The following is an 11,875-nucleotide window of genomic DNA, read 5'->3' as shown; positions in this document are numbered from 1 at the left end:
TGCAGTGAGGAAAACAGGGTCATTTTATCGTTCCGTTCGTTTGGCGGTTTCGGTAACTCTTTCTTGTTCACTCGGATGGTCTCGACCAAAGTTGTATGTTTTGTAAATAATTTTTTTATGAGTGGTGAAAAAGTTATCTGTAGTCATATACGTATTTCTTCCTCGACATAAATAGAGTTCGGTTAAATTTATAATTACAAATTACCCTAAAGGTGTGGAAGATCGGGTTTCGTCTTTATCCAAATAGGATGAAAAACCATGTATAATATATTTTTTGTTCCGGCGAACAGCGGCGTGTTGATATTAGATTCACAGTCGTGTTTTCGCGATTAGCATTTCCATTTCTAATATCTTTCATACTCTGTCTTTGAGTATGCATTATCCGTAATATACATAAAATGAAATTGTTAGTAAACTTGAACTAGCCAGTCCATGAGTACAGTTCTCATTTTTTATACAGCTTCTTGACCTACTAAGTATCCTTTTGTGATAAGAAACATACTTTCTAAAGTTTTTAAGTATTCAAATATATCATTGCTATAAATAGAAACTAGACTAGGATCTTTCTCATCTTCTTCGACAATATCCTCAAATGCTAAAAGATCTGAAGAACGAATCTATTTCCTTTTTCACAGGAACTGATACCAGATTAGTTTCACGAGGGACTATAGTTTTTAGTACAGATTTTATTATTTATAGTTTCTCGGATAGCTTTTTTGCAGACTCAAAATTTCGTTTCGATGGTACTATCACCTTTCTCTTATTGTTTTGTAATAAACTAGTTCTATCGATGAGTTTTACACTTCACGTCGTGTTCGCTGAGAAAAAAAATTCTTAAATATATTGTTATTTCCTGTGGTATAATTAAGATTGTGTATTTGTACATAGGCAACTTTCCCTAACTTTTATCTCTCTAAAATTGGAAATTTTTCCCCCAAGGGAAAATGTGGCGTTCCCATTATCGCTTATTTTTGTTCTGTCTTTGTCTAAAAGTAGACAAAGACAGAAAGAATGAAAGTGGGAGCGAGAGAGGGGGAATACACACACTCACACACACACAAACACAAGAATCGTAAACTTGATAAAGGAACAAATTTTCGTGTCATAGCTCTCTAACTCTGACAAATTCTTAGAATCTACAGCCCCATAGCACTAAAGTTAGGAAGAATTGACTGGACATAAAAGTATTTGCATATATATTCATATATATAATTGTAAATTTTCTTTTCTCTTCATACATATACATATATATATATATATATAATATTGTCGGCAATTCATAGCAATTGAAAAACATCAAGAAAATGTACAATTCAATGCATTCATCTTTAACAATGGATTTCAAATTTCAAATGCAATTTTTTATAATAGTTGATTAATGCGTCGAGAAGTAGAAAGTTCATGCTTTAACGCTAGATTTACGAGACACTTCATTTCGAGGCATTTCAAATGATAAGGAAAATTACAGAAATCGTTTACATGTTTCTTCTACTACTTTTATTGAATTGTGCCCATTTAAAGAGACAAATATGATATCGAAATTTATATTTCTCAAAGCTTTATAATTTTAGAATTATACAGATAGCGTTATAGCTATCTCTACTCGATACGCGTCAATTTGACGCAAGAAATGTTAGTAAACCTAGTGTTAAAATGTTTTTTTTTTTCAGACTGTCAATGTTTGTGACAGTCACGCTCGACCTCGTACACATGGTAAAAGATGCATTTACCAAAATGTCAAAGATGTGTCTACGGAAACTTATTCAGATTCTATTGTAGTAGCAGAGGTAATTTAGCAAAAAAATCTTAGAAACTAAAGTCGAATTGACGTAGAGGAAAGAATTGTTCAGAAGGTCGAGTTTTATCGCACATTTTAAATTTCACAAATATCGGTGAAATGTAGCCTTTTATACACAACTACCAAAATATTGGAAGTATTTCTAAAGTTGTGAAACGTTTCTAATTATACGCATAACCTGACTCTTTTTCGTAGAATAACTATACGAAGAAAGCAACTGTGAAGAGAAATTCGGCAAACGGTCGATACGTTAATGTATAAGGTCACTCGAGGTTAGAAATGGAAAATACCATGAGCATATTTAACATATTCGATGTTAGATTAAGCAATGTTCGATATGACAAAGTTCTCTCCGCTTTCAAAATCAACCAAATCCCATACTGTGTATTATCTTTGACCTTGTGCAACTCTAAATATACTATCGAATATCGTTAAATGAATAGAGAGTAAAGATTTATTTCTTGCTCATAAATCATTTAAGGTAATACCAAGAAAGAATTACGTACTTTTATTCGTCGAGAATACAAAAACAAAAGAACAGTTATTCTACAAAAATTGTCGACCTTAAAAAGTCATATTACTACATATTTGCTTTAGATTGATTACTGAAAAAAATTGTTCGAAAATAATCTTTTACAATTGGGAATGTTTATAAAATAAACGTTCTTCCGTTCATATTGTCGATAAGTAAAAATACATAATTGCTTGTACGTCCACAATTATTGGTGTCGATACATTAATAGACAGCTACTTTCGTATACTATATACAAAAAATGTTATCCTCTGTTCGAGGTCACCTTTATAATTAAAACATTCATTTTAAATTTAAAAGGTCAATTTAAAACACTGTGCGTCTTAAGCAAGAAAATCAAATTTATATTCTTCTTTGCCATTTTATTCCATTTTTTATTCCAAAGACAAAAATAGTATTTCAAATTACGAGCCAATTGATATTTTGAATGTCGTATAAAATATATTTAAGAGTACTGTTTTTTTACTAAAAATAGCATCAATGAGAAACATTATCATAGACGTGTAAAAGGGATCCACTATGACAAGTCTTATACACACTATATCAACGTAAGTAGTATGTTGCAGAAAACAGGGAGTGGTCACCAGATAGATATAATATATTACACTGATTTCCGCGGGACATCTCGTACCATAAATCATAATATTTTTATTAAACAGTTATACTGACAATCGTTTGAAATTGTACATCTCTACCGCTGAATCAATTTTAATCTAGAAAATGTGGAAAACTTTATGTCATACGATGATAAAGTAAATGAACCGAATCTTTGATTGATATGTAATAGCTTTCGTTTCTCGTCCGTATATACCGGTAAGAAATATGAAAATTGACTGGATAAAGAGTAAAATTGCATAACATAAGGTAGGAATGTAGTGCTTTAGACATAATGTATAATACATATATTTTTATATTGCATTGTCATAGTCTTATCGAATATACTCATCCAAGGAATATAGAATAGTATTTCGTACGATATTTACATTATCATGAAAATGTACAAAATTTATCGTTTTCTATCATTGTAAACATATAAAAATGCTTTATAGCGAATCAAAAATTTAACACACGTATACGCGTATAAATTTCAGTGACTTAACTTCATCAAAAAAACCTCGTGTCTTTGCTTTCTTGAGATCTAATGGGATCTTTACAATTCGATACAAAAGATGTACCGGTTTGTAGAATGCTGGCGATACATTGACATCTACACAATGAGTCGACTGAAAGGTAGAGAAAAGTTAGCGCATTAGACGTCGTACTCTTATTAGTTATAGACCAATGTTTGGCGACTGATGTTTGTCAGAGTCCACTAGACTACTTTAGAATTACAAATGCGCTCTTTTTAATTTATGAAGCATTGTAAAAAGAAAAAAATCTCAACTTTACAAGGAGCTACAAATCGTGTTAGGCCAGCTATTTTAGTTTGTCCCCGTAATATCTGTGACTGAAGAAAAATTATTCGACACTGTCTACATTCACCTTACTCGTGATACTACATTCCTATTAATGGCAGACTTTCTTTTTTGCTACGACCGCTTTAGCTTGTACAGTGGCTCGAAAAAGTATTTATACGCTATATTATAAGGAAATTCCCCTAATGTACAAATCTGATTTTAATGAATGTTCGTGTGCATGTAAAGCATACTGGGCCGCATATGATATAATTCTTTTTGCCCGCAAAGAGTGTTCTAGAGAGGATAAAATCAAGAGCCCAACATTTCTTATTTCTTCATTTTTTTAATCAAATTCTATTGGGAGACTTTTTTCACAATATAACGATAGTGCACTGAAAACTGAATATTCTTTGTGAGAAAATTTTTATCGTATTTTATACGATCACGAAGTTATAAAGAAAATGAAAGTTATTGCAAGCTCTTCGATCGTTTGAATCGATTTCTCTTAGATTTTTCAAATACAACTTCGTAACCTGTGAAATAGAGCAAAACCTTTCATATGAAAAATGTTTAGCTTTCAGTGCTCTATCATTCTGTTGCAAAAATAGTCCCAAGAAAAGTTGCATTAAAAAAATTAAAAAATCTATACAATATTTGATTTCACCTCCTTAAAGAAACTTTTTTGCGGGCAAACAAACTCTACGTGCACGCAAACTTTCATTAAAATTAGTCTTACGTGTAAGAAGAATTTCCTTATAATATAATGTACGAATACTTTCTTGAGCCACTGTATATCCGATTGTATCCTCCTTCGAGCGGTTCACTCTCATCAACTGTCATATATCGTTGTCTTCGACAACTCGAAAGCCCTTGTAACGTTAAACCATGAATTATTCTGCACTAAATGGCACAACTTAGTCGGATATAACAGTTTCAGCTGTTCCTTGGACATGCTTGTATTTTACAAATCGCTGTTAACACCCAATGCTAATAAGCCTAAAATATTATTGTTATATTATACTTTTTCCTTTGAACAGATGTTAATTTTTTTAATTTTTTAAATATTTTTAAATCGATAAAATATAACAAAATTTCATCCGTTTTAAGTAAGTTTAATTATCGCAGTGTTTGCCGAAGCTTCGATAATATTTTGTGTTCGAATAGCGTTAAGACGATAAGAAATGCCAACAAGTACCTCAATTTACTAATATCATTGACAACTTCGATACCTGTTTAATACTTCGCAATTGATATGTATCGATATTAATGTGTACATAATTGGATTGGTTCCGTCACTACTTGTGCCCGACCTACCTATCTCCCCCACCATTCATCTAAACTTAGAGGTTCATTCACTTAATTTTCTACGTACTACTAAGACTGGTTATCTGCAGATATCGGTAATATTTGACTGTGAGTTATTTTTAGAAATGCTCCGATTGTATATATCCGTTACGATTATTCATAAATATATATGTACCGTAATTCTATTGGACTGTTTTACTTTACGTCTAATTAATTATACATTCTATTCACTTATTACAATGTACTTAATCCTAGCATTTAGTTTTAACCTAGTTTAGGCTTCACGAGGTTAGATTTAACGACAGAGTATTTTGTTTATTGCTTAATTTCTTTTACGGATAACATTTTCTCTCTACTTCCCTTTTATGTTGTTCTCCTTTCTTAAGAAAAGGAAATTTTCTTTTAAGACCAGTGTATACATGGACTTTTTTTAACGAAGACATTATCATCATCATCAATATCGTTATCGTTACTATTGTTATTGTTATTATTATCCTTAGTGTCATTATTATTGTTGTTGCTGTTGCTACTGTTGCTGTTATTATTATTATTATTATTATTGTTATTAATATTATAATATTCAACAATGCCATACTAAGCTCCTTAAAACTCTTCGATACAAATTCTTAAGGTATTTTCCATAAGGTTGGTAAAGCTATTCGTATAATACGGTATTTTTAAATAACGTTGAATCATAGGCGTTCATGTATTTAGGTATATTCAAAGTAATAAGTGAAACTATTCTGTTTTCTTCTTGGAATACTTTACAGAAATAAAATTGCACCAGTAAAATGTGCTTCGATGCAAATGACTTTAAAAGTTCCATTAACTTATTCTAAATCCCGTTTTACGTGCACTCATGTGTTTCCCTCCTATTTATATATACGATAAATAGAATATCAAATGAAAAAAAAAAAAAATCTCCCTTAACTTTGCATTTGTAGGAAACTGTGCATTGCAGGTAACTGTAATCGTTTGAAATTGAGGTAGATTATTGTTCGTTATTTTATGAATACTTCGAAATTACATTCAAAAAGATTAATAATCTCGAGTCACATTCAATGACGAAAATATGTAGTTTTTAACATTGGATGTGGAAAAAAGAAATTTGTCGATAGATTTATCATTTAGAAAGATGTATCTTCCGCGTGTCAGAAATCGAACGTGGCGAAAAGTGTTACCTTTAATTTATTAAAAAATATCGAAATCTACTAATCATTTTCAACTTCGATATTCTTCTACCATTCTTACGAATTTTTGTTCTCGCTCGATAGCTTCGGGATGGAACCGAATTCCTAGAAAGTATCTATGATACGTAGATATTTATGTAAACGTCAAACATTGATTAAATGTGGCACCGGTCATCGTCCTGTAATCGATAACTCGTCTACGTCGAAGAACCCTCCTTCTACGAGCGCGTCACAAAAATTGTATCACGATACGTAGCCGTGTGTTATCACAAGTATGTCCACCAAGAAAGGTAAAGGAAAAAGCTAAGTAGGTCCACGAACAAGTGTAACGAGTCTGCATGCGGTAGAACATGTTAGAGTCGAGTAGAAACGCGACTAGTCTTTTCTGTGCGCATCTACGCACACCAGATATATACAGGGTGTCACGTAACTGGTGGTACGAGTGGAAATGTGACGATTTTACACGAAAAATTGAATAGAAAATATGAAATAAAATTTTTTCGTACGAGACTTTGTTTCCGAGAAAATTGTCTCTGAAACATTCCAAGACTTTGAAACATATCTCGAAACATTGCTGTGTCGCTCAATGTGTTCGTAAACAGTGTCGATGTTATGTTTTTCCGTATCGGTCTTACTCTTCTCTTACGTTCATCGAATCGAATTTAGTTTCTATCCTATCGCCGATACGACTACATACAACAATTGAGAATATACGGATATGCTTCTTGCATCGGACGAATGTGGTGGCAATGCATTTCACTCGTGAAATGAGAAATTTTTTAAACGGAAACTACTAATATTGGATCGACCACAATGAAAGAATATTCCGATCACCAGCTATGGTGTATTTTAGCGTTATAACGAACGTTGAACGAACAAAAGAAAAAATTATTATAGCCTTTGCGATATTAAAACTATAAAATAACACATTAGAAAATGTTCGCAAAAATTTCATAAGGAGAGCGCAATTACGTATGTAACAACATGGACAACATTTGCAACGATTTTTAAACGAAACAAGAGAAACATTGGGAATGTTTCCAAATGTAAAAATGTAAAGATAATAAGTACAGATAATAATGAAATCTGTTGAGTTGAATCTTGATCGAATGCACTCGTACTCGATAAACTTTCGAAGCCATTTTTCTCCGAAAGAAAACTTCGTATGGAACAATTTTATTCTATAGTTTTCATTCGATTTTTCATGTAGAATCGCCACCTTTTCGTTCGTACCACCAGTTGTACGACACCCTGTATATGTACGATTCGATCTCCGTTCCTCTCCATTCCTCTCCGCCTTATCGCCACCACTTTTTTTATCCCCATCTCCTCTTTTGCCTTTCCACGGCCCTCCTCCTTTTCCAACAGCTACATCTCCTTCGCAAAATTGTTCTCTTTCGGTCCTTCCTTTGCCTAGTTTGTTCACGTTCGCATCAGACTTTTGAACCGGTGCATCGAATGGGGATCGGTAGTGGACCGTCGAAGGACTTCGAGGTTCCTTTTTTCTTTATTTCCATTGAAAACGAGATATTCTTCATCGATGGAAAGAGGCGGCGGCGGACTAACATTGTTCAATTTCTTGTGCAACCGCTTTTACGTGTTCGAAGAGAACCAGCTCTATAGCCACCTACTTCACGTTTTATTCGTTTCACGCGTGTCTAGAAAATTGACAATCGTGACAGACCGCTCCTGGTAGTTTACAACGAAATCTCTATAAGCGGAGATTTATCGAGAACGAGACCTTCCTGTAAAACGTGCTCGAACGAGTAACAACCACGTGTGCCCGAAACATCTACGGTTCCACAACACAGTGTCGCTTTCGATACACGTTTGGCCCACTCGTTCTACAGAAAAGGAATTGTACGTGTGTATATTTCGAAACGAAACGATACAAGGATTCGATTCTGGAACTTCGTGGTAGTATTCCTTAAGCAACTGGCAACTATGACCTTAGAAAAAGATGGTAATTTTAAATATTCGTCCGGAACAAAGTGAACACCAGAGAAACGTATTTTGTCATTTGTTTCAAGGCAGAAGTTAAAATACAAAATTGTATTTTTAAAATATATTATTTCTTTTCGATTGATACATTTCTTTTAATTTATATTTTAAATTTATATTTAAAATATAAAATTGTACTTTATATCTCTCTACACCTTAGCCAGCGGCTTAAACAAATAGTTATACGGATCATTATTTTTCCTTATCGTCGTCCGAATTTATTACATGTATCGAAACATCGAAGAAATTAGAAAATTGTTCCCCGTTTTCGATGTAAAACGAATCATATTTCCGTTCTTCGATCCTAATTCGCTCTTACGTGAACTTTCAAGTCACAAAAATATGTTCAAAATATACGGTACAATGGAATAATTCGTTGAAAATGAACTAATCCGTTGTTCGATAAACAAGAAATACCGAGAAGAAATTGACTACGCGTACTTTTGTTCAGAGAATTTTCAAACGTTATCGACTTCTAACGTGAGGTGCTTTCCTCCCCAAAAATCTGTTCGACGTGTAAACATCCATTGGCAATTAAAAATAAAGGAATATATTTGATTAATTTCTATATCAATTTCAACTAGTTTTACACCGATTGCAAAAGTATTATATATTTCGTTTTACGAATAGAGATAAAAGAAGGATAGTGAACGATTTAAAATCAGTACTTTATACTGTATTTTATTCGTAAACGACAAATTTGAACGATTTGCGTTTCTTTAACGATCGAAAACTTATTCGAATAAAATACGAATCTTTTCCGTTAAGTGTACACATGGATAAATTATACAAATGCAGGAAATATGTATCGTACAAGCATCGAAACAGGAATATCGGTATTTTCGGACTCGATGCAACTGCGATGAGTATGAAAATACAATATCGTATGATTTTTATGTAAGAAATCACATGGTGAGAGAAATTTTCACGAGCTGTTTCATTTTTAAGACTCCCACGGGTCGAGGAGTAGTGGGATTGCTCGCACCTTCATAATTCAGACGTATCGTTCCAAGCGCAAAAATTATCAATGATTTCCTGATGTTTGCCCGTTACATTCCAACGCGGATGTTTCGAAAGGTCGTCACGAGCAGGAATAGCGGGAAGGACGAGTTTCGTTGAAAAAATGGCCAATGCGTTACGCACGCACATTAAACCAAAACTGGCGAGTCAAGAGTTGCAATACACGTCGGAACGATAGAAAATAAACAGTGGCGGTGGAAAGCTTCTGTGTAATATCGAAATGAAATTAGCAACTATCGAGGAAAATATAATAGTCGTAAATCATCGTAATGCCGTCTACTTGAACCCAACCTAGCACTTTGCATACGTTAGATAAATTTATAAAATCGGACAGCTCTTACTTACGTAGACGGGTAGAAATTGATTATCTTTGAAATAATGTGGAAAACAATTTGACTTATCGGTGAACACTCAATTCGATAAAATATGCGCAACAGTCGATGATAATAAACGAATATTATCAAATTTAACGATACCGATTACCGTGTATTCACTTCGACGTTTCGATTTACTTGATTCGCGTTTGTGCGTCACGCGTCATTTTCGAACAGGTGGTTCGAATGTAACCGAATATAATAATACAGTCGATAGAGTTGCATAATGTTGAACGAAATAAAAGTAACGTGCGCTCGCTTAATGACCTCTGCATACGTGGTCGGCAGATTCTTTTACGCGAACGATGACTGAATTACTCTTAGGTGGTCCGCGAATGCCTGTGGAATTATACTGCCTCGTAAAATCGGAAAGTTACCATTAAACTCAACGACAGTCTTTATACCAGTTTTCTTAACGTATCGAGAAATACATCGATCGCGTATATATAAATATTCGGTCGAATAACACGAATCCAGTGCTCGTATCTTATTCAAACGTTTTAATGGGGTTTTTTTTCTTTCTTTCTTTTCTTTTTCTTCTTTTAATTTATCAGATGTTAACTCTGTTAAGGATTTTTACATTTGTTGTACCATGTGTTCGGTGGGTACTTATTGTTACGTAATCGTTCCTCGTTTTAGACATCTTTCACCAGCGTTCAAGACTGTAAAACGAAGAGTGGTCAGTGAGGTATTGTACGAGTTGTAGGTCTATAATCCATAGAATGTCTTATAACGACCCTCCTAGTTTCAGGGAGTCATTCGAAACACTCTGAAACGATAGGATTCGGATGCTTTTCTAACCTGATCCAGTATCATCGGATCTAATTTAGTACTTCCTGTTTAACGGAATTTAATTGCAATGTCCTCTCCACATCCTCAGTGAGGACTTAGCAGTGTGCACTCAGGATTTTCCTCAAAGCTCTTGTTTGTATGCCTCTCGTTATTTTTAGGTTTGATTTGGCTGTAGTACACCATAGTATAATTCCATACGTCCAGATGGGCTTAATCATTGTCTTATAGATCAGCGTACGATTGTTTAGATTTAACGGTGATTCGTTTTGGATAAGCCACGAGTTCTTTTCACTTTTCAAGGACTTCTATTGTTTTATTCCTAACTTTTATCAGGTATGGTTTCCATGTTAGTCGCTTGTCTAATATCACGCCTAGGTATGTCATTTTGTCAGTGTGTGGTATAATTTCTGATTCCATTATGGTATATTGATAGTATCCTGTTTAGTATGAACTGCACTGTGTACTCTTGCTTGTGTGGATTTTAATACCTTTCTCTTTTTTCCAGTTAATTATGTTTTGAATCACATTTTGTAATTTCAGTGAGGTTTCTTCGTCTGATCCCGAGTATGTAATTATGGTGTTGTCTGTATAAGTGTGTACATTGTTCCTGATTGAGAGTGAAGGATCTGCTGTGTATACGTTGCACAGGAAGGGTCCAAGGATGCTGCCTTGCGGAACTCCAATTGTACAGTAGCCTACTTCAAACATTTCATTTATCATTTCTACCAAAAATATTTTGTCAGTTAAATAGTTCACTATGATAACAGAGAGAAAACTTTCTCCGTATCTAGGAATACGTAATTGCAGCATTTTCCATCGTTGTAAACTTTCTGTATTTTTGCGACTAATTTCTGTGCCTGTTCAATTATATTATGTTGCTTTCAACATAGTAAAAATATATACAATAACCAAACTGAAGAAATTGATTATTATTATTAATATTTTGAGATAGTTTGTTATATATTACTTCTTTCCAGTATTTTGGAGAAAATTGAAAGTAAGGAGATAGGGCGATGTGACCGGTAGTTTATTTTTGTCGATGCAATTTGTTATTTTTTGGTGCTAATTCCCTGTAAGGGAATGTGTCTTATTTTATTTTTAACGTTTAAGTTAAAGCGAATAGAGGGATATCCGAATATTTTGAAGTGTGTTCTCTTAGTTTCATATTTCTCTTGTATCAAGTAGATTCCTATATTGTACGATGTTAGGAATAATTCTGGCTCATGCACTTTCGTTTGTAGTCGATTACTGTTCCAAGTTACACGATAAATAATTTTAGTTGTGATTTGAGTCAGGGTACTCACTCGATTCGTAATTTGTTCCATGAAAAGCGTTAATTTGTCGGTTAATTTGTTTATTGCGATAAGAACGTTATCTATCTCATTTGGATTTCAGGTTGTATTTGGTGTGTTTGTTGCTTCAGTGTTAATGTTTACATTCTCGTGATTCTTGATTACGTTGGCGTA

Source organism: Ptiloglossa arizonensis, chromosome 6, assembly GCF_051014685.1.
Source record: "Ptiloglossa arizonensis isolate GNS036 chromosome 6, iyPtiAriz1_principal, whole genome shotgun sequence".
Lineage (NCBI taxonomy): Eukaryota > Metazoa > Arthropoda > Insecta > Hymenoptera > Colletidae > Ptiloglossa > Ptiloglossa arizonensis.
This window is presented reverse-complemented; position numbering follows the sequence as displayed.